Source organism: Triticum aestivum, chromosome 2D, assembly GCF_018294505.1.
Source record: "Triticum aestivum cultivar Chinese Spring chromosome 2D, IWGSC CS RefSeq v2.1, whole genome shotgun sequence".
Lineage (NCBI taxonomy): Eukaryota > Viridiplantae > Streptophyta > Magnoliopsida > Poales > Poaceae > Triticum > Triticum aestivum.
Genome location: NC_057799.1, coordinates 97,599,437 through 97,612,095, shown reverse-complemented (window position 1 = coordinate 97,612,095; position 12,659 = coordinate 97,599,437). Strand labels below are relative to the sequence as shown.

Genomic DNA, 12,659 nt, shown 5'->3' with positions numbered 1-12,659 from the left:
AACAGGATGTATCCTCTGCAGAGGGAGTACCATTTTCCACGAGTAACGGGATTACTCAGTCCCTCGGGACTAATTCCGTCTACGGTCTTTTGATTAAAAACACGCCTGACCTGCACACACCAGCTTAACTCACCAGTGCCTGGAATCACCCACGACACCTGCCAAGCAAAACTCTAAGTGGGGAGGCTACAACCTCGACGTAGCATGGGATCACAAAATTTATACCGCGCGCAAACTGGGGAAGCTATCCCCTTCGGCTACAACCGAAAACACCCATGCCCCCGGACCGAATGACAGGCTTTAATCCGTGGCCACGGGACCTTCATCACGGCCTCTCTGTACGGTGTGTGCTTTGGAAAGGGGTTGACAACCTACTGAACCATACCCTGTCCCCTGCAGGGACAAGTGGTGGTACCGACAAAAGGAAGCTACTGAACAAGACTCGGTCTACAACCGACTCAGGTGATCCAAGTATCCACCAACAATATTACCACTAGTGAAATAAATCACCACTCCTCGAGCCTCACCATGCTATGCCGGGCATACTCATCACAACGAGGGATTAGGGACAAGCTCGTGTCTACCCAAGACCACGACTTTCCCGCTTCCTACCGGTGTGCAAGAGAAGCTCACGAGGGCGATCCAAATCCTCAGGGTATCCATTGCTGGCCACAAACAACTCCAAAGTGCACTCATGCACGAGACTACATCGATACATAAACTGTCACTTATACTCCAAGACAAAAGGTGCTGTGATCGTATCCAAACACCACAACAAATATTATGCCAGAGTTCAGAAATGCTTGCCTTCAAGAGTATGCAAAGGATGCACTTATTGGAAGCTTTCCTTTTCCTCCAAAAATCCTATTTTGCAAAATACACAAATACAAATATTTCAAACACAGTACCAAAACCTGTCTCAAATATTTTTGAAATAAATCTTAAAATAAACTAGATGAAATTTGAGAGAGGTAGGAAAAAGAATCAACTCATTTGGAGTTTTATTTTAAAAGTTATAGTCAGTCAAAGTTTGGTCAACTCTATTTTTAAATAAAACCAGAAAAAAGGAAAACGCTTCGAGGGAAATACGCTTACGCAGCAGGGAAAGTGCATTCGGGGTTTTGCGCCTCCACTTAAACAGAGAGAGGGCGCCGCGCGGGTCACTGACAGTGGGTCCAGAGGGCCCACTAGTCAGGTTTGACCGTTCCTTCCCTCCTTCTCTTCTCTTCTGCCCGACGGGAGCGGAGCTCCGGCGATCGCCGGCGACGGACGGCGGCTCCTCGAGGGCATCTGCGGGCGGGGATGGAACGGCTAGACCGAGGCGGTCCTTTGGGTGGTTGAAGGGTCGTCGGAGGTGGAAGGAATCGCCGGCGGCGAGCTCCTCGGCGGGTGAAGGCTACGGTGGTGAAGTGACTATTGTGCTCCGGTGGTCTCCGATCGAGTTTGGGCAGCTGGGCAGCTCCGCAAGACTACGGGGAAGCTTCTGGTGGTGCTGGTTGGGCGAGAGGGTGGCCGGTTGCGACGAATCGCACCGGAGCTTGGCGGCGGCCGGGCTGGCCGGAGTTGAGGGAGACGGCCACCACAGGTCGATTCACTACGCGGGAAGCTCTACGAGGAGTGCCTGAAGTCGCGTGAGTGCTCGGAGGGGCTCGGGGACCCTTTATATAGCGCTCGAGGCAGGTTCCCGCGGTGGCAGAGGATAGGATCGCCGGCGACAGCCGTTGCTGTAGGTGCAGGGCATCTTGGCGGCGACGAACGCGTTCCGACAGGCAGGAGGATAGGCACGAGCGATTCCTAGGGGCAGCTGGCGCGCTGGCGCGGTCTGGGCGGTGCCGAACATGGCAGAGGCCGCTGCCGACGCCGGCGTGCCGCCAAGGGCGCGGCCAGCGGCGCAGCCGGGCACCAGAGGGATCGTGGAGCAGGGGGCGGCTAGTGCGTGGCTCAGCGGTGCAGAAGGGACCAGGGTCGGGTCACGTCGAGCGCGGCAGTGCGGCGTGTCGGCGTAGTGCGCGCGCATGCAAAACGTGCGCTCTGGGCGCGCCCAGAGCACGCAAGGCAGGTGCTCGACGGAATGCCAGTGTGGTCTAGAGCGCGAGGGTGGAGCTGGCAAAGCACAGATCAAGGGTAGGGGTGGCTAGGAGCTCAGTGGACAAGGTTGTTGGGGCTGGGGTACAAGTCCACAATGCAAACCAGGGAGCTTGCCAAAAATGACTGTGCACACCAGGTGTTCGACAGAATGCCAGATGCACATAGGCAATTCTTGGAGTGGCCAAACTCTCCAGATCAGTGTCTCTTTAGACACAAAAGATGGTGGTAGGGTCAGTTTGGCAAAAACAGGAAGTTGATAGTGCAAGTTTTGCAAAACTCCAGTTTTGGGCAGAAAGAAAAGGGGTTTAGAACATGCACTACAAAGCCTCCAATGAGCCCAATCTCCTGAACTTAAGAGTTTGGTAGGGAGGGCTACAAGTAGGAGAAAGCTCAGGGTCACTAGAGCAAGGAAAAATATGGTTGTAGTACAAATCACCAAATTGGACCAGAATGCAAAAGAGGTTGATCCACTCAAATCTTCCAAAGAACATCATTGGGTTTTTGCTTGAAGATGAATTGTATGCATCCACTGTCATCTCCAAACACTTGGAAGAATTTTTGAAGAAATATTTAAATGGGTTGCAGTGCAAAAGTGCCTACTGGACCAGATTGGAAAAATTGGTGTAGAGCTCAAAATCTCCAATGGCCAGAAGGTATCTTTGCATAAAAGTGATGTGGAAACATCACATGACATCCCCAAATTTTGGTGGAATTTTTAAAAGCATTTATCAAATAGTTGCAGTGCAAAAAGGGGCTCCAAATTTATGAAAGATCATTTTAAAAGAATAAAACTCATGAAAAATAATTATGCAAATTAATCCACTGATAAAGGATTGATTTTATAAAGAGGGCACACAAGTCCAAAAATACTCTTTGAAGGTTTTCCCACTAGAAGTAAAAATTCACCATAACTAAAGGTTAAATCTTGACAAAAGGAAAAGTTTTATTTCCTGGCAATATTTTAATAAACAAAACAAGGCCAAAAATTTTGGGTGTCACACTTGCTCAATGAGATATTCAAGAAATGTGCATACTATGTCACGGAGCACCTTGTTGAGAGGGGAGAAGGCAAGTATCTTCTCATCTGTGTGTCCCTAAAAATAACATAACAGTATACTAGCATGCATGCATGATCTCCCATAATCGAAGGTCATGCGCTTTGCCACTAACCGGGTATATTACACACAAACATGTAATTTTCTTTTCTTCAGTACACACTTTTCATTCAATAAAAATTATGAATTATGTAATTCACCTACTGTTTTAGTTTAAAAAACACAAATACCATGCCCCTTTGTCTTCTTTATTAATGATGTACATGATTTGTGTTGTTGTACTTACGATTGTTACAATATAGTACTCATTATATCACGGACATGCCATTTGTATTTTACTATATTGGTTGTTGTCCATGTTCATATTGTTACATAAAGGCACTGAACTTCAATTAAGAGACCCCCTATAAAATTCCTATTGGTACATACTATTAGAGTGCCCGTGTGTGTGTGTTTTTGAGAACATAGTAGGAAGCCTACTCAAAACAGAGCAGTACATTCAGAAAGCATAAGAGCAAGTATAATAAGGTGACGTAGGCGATTCTGAAAAAAAAGATGATCCAGGCGGGCTGTAAGACTTTAAATATTATATCTTTGCTGAGTTGGATGAGAGAGAAGATAAACGGGCTATAGATTTACAGCCGGCTGTAGCACGGGCTTCAAGAAGCTATGTGAGCGTGTATGGTGAACCATGTGGTAGAAAAGTAATACTTTCTTGTAGCCCATTACTATACATGTTGACTATTACATTGGTTATAGATGACATGACAACATGTTATAGCCATGTGAGAGACTATATTATTAACCATGCTCAAAGGGGTTGAAGGCTGTTTGGTATGTCAGAAATCAGCATTTGCTCTTTTTTTTAGAACTATGCTCCTGGTCAACGCGGCCAGCCCGTGGGCCAATGAGTTTCTATCCCTCTTCACACACTGGACGCTGCAGGCTGAGAACGATGCCATAGCTTTCTTTATATCCATGATTAGGCCATAATTGAGTGAGCCATCAGTTTCTTGACGATTACTTGGTTGTCTGTCTCTCAGGGCCACTTGGCCATTAAATTATCCGGCCCATGTGTTGTACAGAAACAGATTGTGACATTGATTGAAATGTTGTCCTATTTCCTTTTTCTTTTGAAACAGAAATGTTGTCCTATTTCGATGTGTTGGTTGATGCATTGTGATAAACACTGACATCCAACATGTGTTGCCAAGGAAAATTTCACAAGGTATCAAAGTAGCATTGTTTGCCCTATTATGTGGCTTCGGGGCAGTGTGTTCATCATAGTAAATCATTGGTTGGTGAGAAAAGAGATCGAGGAAATGCCACAAAAGTGTTGAGCATCTTTTGCTGAGAAATTTCCAATCTATTCGTTTTCAGTTATGGGCCTTATGGCAGTACAAAAAATACCAGGGATAATAAAAATTACAACCAGTCCGTGGATCACCTAACAATCGGAGCATATAAACAACGCTAGATTACCCGCCGATCCAGCGCCCTCGCGGTTTCAAAATCATCCTGCACGCACGATTAGCCTTGCTGGCTGCGGTAACATCGACCTGGTAAACATCCCGCCGCTGGTTATTCTGTACGGCGCGTGTTCGGCCCAGGAGCAGCTCTTAGGCCATGCTTGCACGTGGGGTAGCCTCGCAGCGACACGGTCGGTGCGTGCTTCTGTCGATGAAAAGCAGGGGCGGGTTGGTCGTGGGCTGTGGCCAATCGATCGTGGGTTGTCAGGGCATTTTTTGTTTTTTTTTTAGGGAAGGGCATTTTTTACCGTGTGGTGGATTGGCCAACCCTATCCACCAATCCCCCGTCCGCCTCCCTCCTCCCCTGCTCGCTCGCCCGGTCGCCGCCACTCACGGCGATGAGCGGCAAGGCCGCGTCCACGAGAGAGCCGATGGGCCATTGCAGTCGCCGCCGGGTGCGGCTGCCTCCTCTCCCCTTCCCGTCCCCCGGTTTCTTCCGCCGCCGCCGCCGCTCTCCACTGGACGGCGAGCTTCACCCCTCCCCTCCCCTCCCCCACACGAATATCCACCTCCTGCCCCCATCCTTCGCGTCCGAGAAGCCGTGGCCGTCCCTTCGTCGAGGGAACGGCCTGCCGGATCCGGTGTCCCCGTTCCATGTCGGCCACCGTCCTCTTACCACCCGCCTCCCGCTTCCCGACCCATCCCCGTCTCTCGGCGCGGCGCAGGCGGGACCTGGCTGTTCAAGTGTCCATTGACGGCGGCGAGCCCGAGCCGGCGAGGTAGATCTTACCGGTGGACTGCGGGTCGTCGACGCGTTGCCTCGGGCACAGACGCAGCCGCAGCAGAGGATGGCCACCGAGGTATGCCCTCCTCTCCATCCTCCCCTTTGTTGTTATATATTCTCCAAGATTGGAACTTGATGACCATGCCGCTCACCTCATGGTTTGGTTGCCAAGTACGTACGTACACATATACTTGGCCGGCCATGGGTGCTTGCTGTGTTGCCTTCTGCAAGCATTTGTTTTTCCACTAGATGGGCAATGAAAATTCCTTCTGTTGATCGATGCTATCTGTAGTTGTGTAGGTTGAAACAAACGTCAATGGCTGTTGAGTCTACCTCTACCCGTGGCACTGTTGTCACCCTGATTGACACATTTTTCTGAAACTTGAATTGTTTCTCATACCTGACGCTGACGGTCACTAGAGAAACATTGGGATTTCACTCTGTCGACAGTCTAGACAACCAACACCTTATACCTGACTGACTACATCAATCTCTTGTTAAATACATAGGGGAGAAATATTGCAATTTATGGTGAGACTCCTGATGGTTTGGAGGATGACGGCAGGTTTTTTATTTTTCTTCAACTTTGTGACCCCTTCTTACATTTGATCTTGTCTTGATGTTTTTGAATTTCATTTCGATTTGGCGCTTTTGCTGGTGATATAACTTTGTCGTCGTGTGCGCGCGTGTGGCAGCCTGGAGCAGGAGCGTTTACTCGCTGTGCCTATGGTAGTGGCGGCGGTGATGGCGCGTATGGTAGTGGCGGCGGTCAGGACGTGCCCTCGGCGATCTCGACATCCAAGTCAAGGTAAGGAGCCCTGTGGTGTTTCTCCTCCTACCTCAAGATCCCATCTTGCTCGTGCGCCTCCTTCCGCATCAATCTAATCCCCTAGGTCCTTCTCACCCCTCACGCCCTCGTGACCTTGCCAGGATTGGCGGCGCAAGAACGATGGCACTGCACGGGATCGAGCCAGAGGAATGTGATCCATCCTGTCAAGATCGATTTCTGCGTGCGGTAAGGATTTGCGTGCTCTTCCACTGGATTGATTTCATGTTCTTCTTGTTTTGTTTTCGTTTGTAGGATTGCTGATGCTAATTTGTTGCTCCGTCTTCTGCTGTGCGTTTACTCACTGTGTTTGTTTCTTTACAAGGAAAACCTCAGTATGTGGATATCACATTCAGTTGCATTGACACGGGAAACAAATTGAAAAGGCAATTAGATATCTTTTCTCATTGAACGGGTCTGTAATTAGATATCATGAGCTGGGAGGAAACAAATCCAGTTAACTAGATATCTTTTTTCATTGAACGGGTCTGTAATTAGATATCATGTGCTGTGAAGAAGCAAATCCAGTAAAACAAATAATTACTCAATATCTCAGAGCTGTGAATTGACTGTCTGGGAAGTGAATTTACTGGCTGTGATATTGAGTCATTATTTTCCTTTTTCCCATGCTTTTGACCTTCTCATAGTGGAGTATGGTCACAGCTGGTTCCTTGATGTACCATTGACATGTCTAGACTATGAACTCATTCTTTTACCAGCTCTGAGATTTTACATAGTGATGACTCATGATTAAGATTATTATTGTGAAAAAGAACTTGCTTCATGTTATTATGTACAGTGGTACAACCTTCACATAAGAAGCTCCACACTAGAGGCAAGGTCCATCTCTTCCAACAATCTTAGCCAGCCCGGTTTACTTGTTTTGATATGATTTTTTTAATGAAATTACAGGGTCTGACGAAACACCATCAAGAGATAGCTGAATGTTTCAACCGAAGGGGTGTGTCTTTAATTTTCCTTTTAAGAAGAAAGAAAACTTTTGCAGCAAAATACCAGGAAACTAAATGGAACTCATAAAGCTCAGGAGCATCATGGAGGCCAGGTTCACCTTTTTTTCTTTTCTTGGTCATACTCACAGCCCAGGGTGTGATAAATTTCATCAAGGAAAATAATGACTCAATATCACAGCCAGCCAATTCACTTCATGCTAGATTTACAATTTAGTTGATACAAAAAGGCAATACTGTTTATTTACGACCTGATACTAGCAGGTTAACCCATTTTATTCGGCTTATGAGCAGTATCAGTACACTATGAAATAAATGAAACATTATGTGTTTTTCTAGCAGACCCGAAATAACAAACTTAGTGAAGATCCTAAAAGCAACAATGGAATGATTTGTAAGGAAATCTAACCAAACAAACAAACATAACCAAACTTGTCTCATTTTATAGCATTTAGATAATGTACAACATTTTACAATTGGTATTGTACAACTATTTATTGGGTAGGGGGTAGGTTAGCGTGAAAACAACATATGTTGCTTTCGTTTATATTACAATTTATTTGATTCACAGAACCGTGGTAGTGACATGATTTTGGCAGGAGAAAGGAGGATTATCATTTCTAGAGGTTGAATTTTTTCTTTTGGTGAATTGCAAATGCTAAATTCTGTTACCATGAATTAGAAATTATAATACTCTAGCTATCCAGTGTTAGAGGATTATCCTTTAACATTTCTACTGAATATCAAATATCAGTTAGGGCTTACCATTCTACATTTCTACTGAATATCAAATATCAATTAGTACTTATCGCATAAAATAAATTAGTATTTACCATTCTACGTTTCTCCTGAATATTAGTATCACAAGTTTATACTAATTTTCCAACCAGGGGAACTCCAGTTCCGAAAGTTTTATACTCACCGGTGAGCTATTCCCAGTAGAAATTACTGGATAGGAGCAAAATTGTTTTTCAAGATCATGTTAGTATTTTTTTTATAATAGAGCCATAGGCTACACCAAACAAATTGGATTGTTTTGATTTCGTTGTGTGGTTGTGCTTGCGATCCAGGTGAGTTGAGCTGCGGCTTGGATGGGGATGTTGGTGCTGTTCAAGAGGCCTGCTGGGCTCGCCCTTTTCAAGGTTCTGAACCAGGGCAAGCTCGACAAGGTCGAGGTGAGTGCTCGCCGCCACCTCAGCTCTTGGTGTGGTTTGTATTACTTGCGTTTAATTTGATCTCTGCCTGTTTCATGGACCGACCGAACTTTGTGTTCATCTTTGTTTGTAGGATCTATGGAAGGAGTTCACGACTCGGGCTCGACGAGAAAGGTTTGTGCTTCATCTTTTTTTTATGGCAAAATAACTTCTCTTTCTGAAACAATCAGTACTTCATATATCTATCACATTATAATAGACTAAGTCAACAAAAGCCCTTTTATTTGAATGAACAAGAATCCGTTGTGTGCTGCTGAGCTATGTGCCCCTTTTCCAAACATGGCGCCCGGGTCTCCGATCCGTGTCGCCGCAGGTAAGACCCGCGCCGCTGCATCCAGTGTGTCCGTATGATTCCAATGAATTAGCTCTATCCAATTTTACACTGTAATGCGCTTGATGTTTGTGTTTGTTCCAGATTTACAAAGAGAAGCCTCGGTCAATACTCGAGTGCTATATGTTTTTTTTTCTTTGTTGGCCTCCAGCTATTTGTATTTTAAGAATCATTCTGAACCTGGGGTTCAGAGCAGTAAAAAAAGATGATTTTGTTTGCAATTTTTGCTCTGTCTATAATGGAGATGCCTTTTTTCACAAGTAGTTTATACCATGTCATATTTTAATTTTTGTGGTTTTCTGTATTCTTTAAGATATATATATTTGCTTGAGTGCATAACTTAGCAATTGAGCTTTTACAAATGTTCTCATCTTTTATGGAGTAAAGTTTACTGACATAGCTCGTGCTCTGAAAAAAGTAGAAGTGTGATTTTGTTTGACCAAGTACACGGACCCTGTAGGCCTTCTGTAAATCTTCTATGTGCGCTGATTAACATCTTCTGAATAGGCCGAGTTGTCATGGATGATAATGAAGCTACAGTACCCCTAATCTGAATTTGCACATTGATCTTCGCTTCTTCAGTGCGTCCTATAAAAAAGGTACCCAGCAAGAGGACAGCTATGGTGATCAATGATGTATAGTTCTACATATGATGAAGGTTTCTTTTGCATGATAATTATTTTTCAACAGAACTTTAATGTTTTAAGTATTTGAACTACACATGTTGCTGATCGTACACTGCAGTGAAATTCATTTGCAAGTTGGAGTGTACTGTTCTTTGCCACAGGCCTCCGCAACACATAGTCGTCTTCCTCTTCCCTTCCAATTCACCTCCTCTTGTGAGACTTCCAATCTCTTGCTCTACCTTTCCTCCTGCTCCTTCTATGTATTTTTGTTTGTATGGTTTTACTCCGTGGTGCTTGCATATCCATTTGTCAGAAAGTATATAGCTAATTGTCGTGTCCCGTTATTGTGTGATGATATTCCTGCCAATGGTGTGAACTAGCATATGATGAAAACTACATCCCGATGAAACAAATTTACAAGATATAGTTTCAGAATTTAGTTGGTTTGTGTCTAACAATATAACCGTCATGTTAAATATGTTGCAAGTATTCACAAGACAACCTTGTAGTGAGGTAATTTCACCATGCATTTTGTAGATGACTCAGTGATGTCATCTTACCATCTTGGCTATGGTCTGGAGATCTTGGGTATCTCGCTGATGTCATCTATCCCGGGTATCTCTCTCACCCAATATTGATACTACTAAACTTAAACTATCCTTTGTAAAATTCTGTGAACTTGAATGGGAATGTTAATATCCTGATAAACAAGTTTCACTCACACACTGATTGGCAAAACAAAAAATTGGTCGGCATAAATGGATGTGGACACTTAGAATCAGATAGTGTGTAGGCTTTGGTTAGGAATATGCATCAAACTATATATTATCCTGTCCGTATAAATAACCCAATCCACGTTTGTTGTATCATACACTTTCCGAATTTAAACAACTACATGCTTATGGAAGCATGTTGACAAGGTAATGGCAGTCTATCCAATTATCCATCGTGATGTGCTAAATCTATAGGTTAGACCGATATAAATACACACAGATGTTTAACACGTTTATTTAGGACCTTTAGATAATTTTTTGCGATTTTTGTCTCAGGTTGGTGAAATTACAACAAATCTGGAGTTGTTGCTTTCATGCTGATGAGGGGTGCAGAACTAACTTAAGGATGTGTCGTTGTCTCTGCAAAGGGAGTTTTTGCTTGGTGCGTCACTTCCTATTCGGAGATGCAACGTCGTGTTTGCCCGGGTAGGTTTTTACCTTTCATATGGTCATTGCTGCCTCATGCTTTTCTCAGAGAGGGTTTTATCTGTACTGCCGTCTCTCCTCTTCATAGTGCTGCTATGCCTATTGCCACTCGACGGCTTTTTTCTCTATTTCTTTTTTGCTTTCTTTGCGCATGGTCGTGTTCTTGCCCCGGCCATCTTAGTTGCTTGGCTACTTTGGCCTGGTTGTATGGATGTTTGCTTTATAAATAAAGCGGGGTGAAAGCCTATTTTGAGAAGGTTTTATCTGTAGCCTGCAACCTTTGAGCATTCTTAACTACACTGATTTGTATGGCGATAACCAAGTAACGATGTAACATTACTGGCAGGCGGTAGGAAATTAGCTTTCTTTGTCGAGAAGCTTGAGATCTGATTTTATGTCCTGTCAGATTGTCCTGTTCATCTTCCGTATGTTTTGCAGATAATTCAGGAGCAGCTAACATTCCTTGTTTTGCTGACAGTATGTGTGGGTGTGAAAATGTGTATGGTTTTATGTTCTGATATACACACAACCAGTAAGATGTGTCCTTTGTTTTCAGGCTCAGTTGTGTGTTTCCTATGCCTCTCTTATGCTCATTGTTACCATGTGATTAGTTCAGACTATATAATGCTATGTATGAACGTACCTAAATATTTTCCCTTATGCTTCAAGATTTTATGATTGATCTCTAAATATTCTTACTTGCACGGTTTGAATGCTTGGTTCACTCTTGCCCTTTGTGCCATCGGCGCAATGGGTCATCTAGCATGAACAAAGGGCAAGCATATGCTTGAAACAACCGCCATCTATCTATCATCAATCCCATTTTGTGTTTACATATTTTAATGCACACTCTTTCAATACTTAGCTTTCACTCGGCCTTTGTGCCATGGGCGCAACGGGTCATCTAGTGACTACAAACACTAGAGCGAGCCGAAGGTGTGCCACCATCATCGCCACTCCCTTGCTAGAGCCGGGCAAACCTTGTAGTAAACAGTCGGGAAGTCGTCGTGCTAAGGCCCCGTAGAACCACTGCACCATAGCAGCAACCATCGCCGTTGAAGAAAGTCGTAGATTGGAAGAATTAAACCTGTAAACACATAAATAAAGACGAATGAAGATCGGATCAAACAGATCAACTGAAGACTAGCACCGGCGGCGGAGGCACACCTCCACACGCCCTCTGATGATGTTAGACGCACAATCAGGACGAGGATAGAACGTGGGAGACACTATTCCTATCGAGGGACATCGCCGTCGCCACACAACTAAAACCATGACGCTGAACCTAACAAGAATGAGAACGGGGTCCCTCCAATCGGCGGGGGGCTGAGGTCCTCAACAACTCCATGGCTAAAGGTATGCTCTAACTGTCCATCCACAATCGTAGAATTCTCTGTTGTTTGATACAATAGAATCTGGTACCCCAGGGATGTAATAAATTTTGTGATAATAAGCTTACTCAAAGGCAACATTATGCTTTAAAATAAAGAAGCAAGTTTTTTTAGGGGAAAATAAAAGCTAGTGAGAGTTGCTGTGTGTTTAAGCTAAATGGGCCTTTGGTGCTGTCCTGGTCGCCTTCAAGGCCCTAGTACTCACGCGGCCCATCTGCATCCCCGAAATGTCGAGGTACTACGACGGCCCGCTATTGGCAGGAGAACATTTTGCACGCTATTGGCCCGAAATGTCGAGGTTTATATCTCACAGTTAAAATAAGAATGCAGATGGAAAAAAATAATGTCTATTATATGAGGAGAATACGAAAATGGAACAAAAGCGTAGTTCTGAAGTGATAATTGTTGTGCATACCAAGGCTGAAGAGCTAAACCATAAAATAGTAGTTCCGCCAAATGGCTTTGATGTGTTAGTGAGTGGATGGGATATTGCGCGTTTATGAATCCATGCTCAGTTCAGTTATATAAGCACGTGACCATTTCCTGAGACCTGGTGGTGCTGTTCTCCCGGATACTGCAACAACTGTAAGTTTTTTTTAACAATGCCTGCATGTGTTATTTGTCTTTGTTTTCTGCATTTGGTAACTTTTTCCCTCTGTCCATAGCTTGGTGCTGGTTTCGGGAGAGGTGGAACGAGCTTGCCATTTT

At 44.5% G+C, this 12,659-nt stretch overlaps 1 long non-coding RNA gene across 15 annotated transcripts; it reads left to right on the top strand.

Annotated features, from left to right (window-relative positions):
• Positions 1 to 4,877: 4,877 nt before the first annotated feature.
• LOC123051910 (uncharacterized) lies at positions 4,878 to 10,821 on the top strand. 15 transcript variants are annotated; one of them, XR_006424375.1, is made up of 7 exons: positions 4,878 to 5,472; positions 5,906 to 5,961; positions 6,092 to 6,204; positions 6,327 to 7,285; positions 8,081 to 8,171; positions 8,261 to 8,365; positions 8,478 to 10,821. It is a non-coding gene; the product is annotated as an uncharacterized lncRNA (long non-coding RNA). The 15 variants fall into 15 exon arrangements; XR_006424367.1 differs by having other exon boundaries at positions 4,882 to 5,472; positions 6,327 to 8,365; positions 8,478 to 8,518; positions 9,243 to 9,574; positions 10,411 to 10,821; XR_006424374.1 differs by having other exon boundaries at positions 4,882 to 5,472; positions 6,327 to 8,365; positions 8,478 to 9,574; positions 9,899 to 9,976; positions 10,411 to 10,821.
• Positions 10,822 to 12,659: the final 1,838 nt, after the last annotated feature.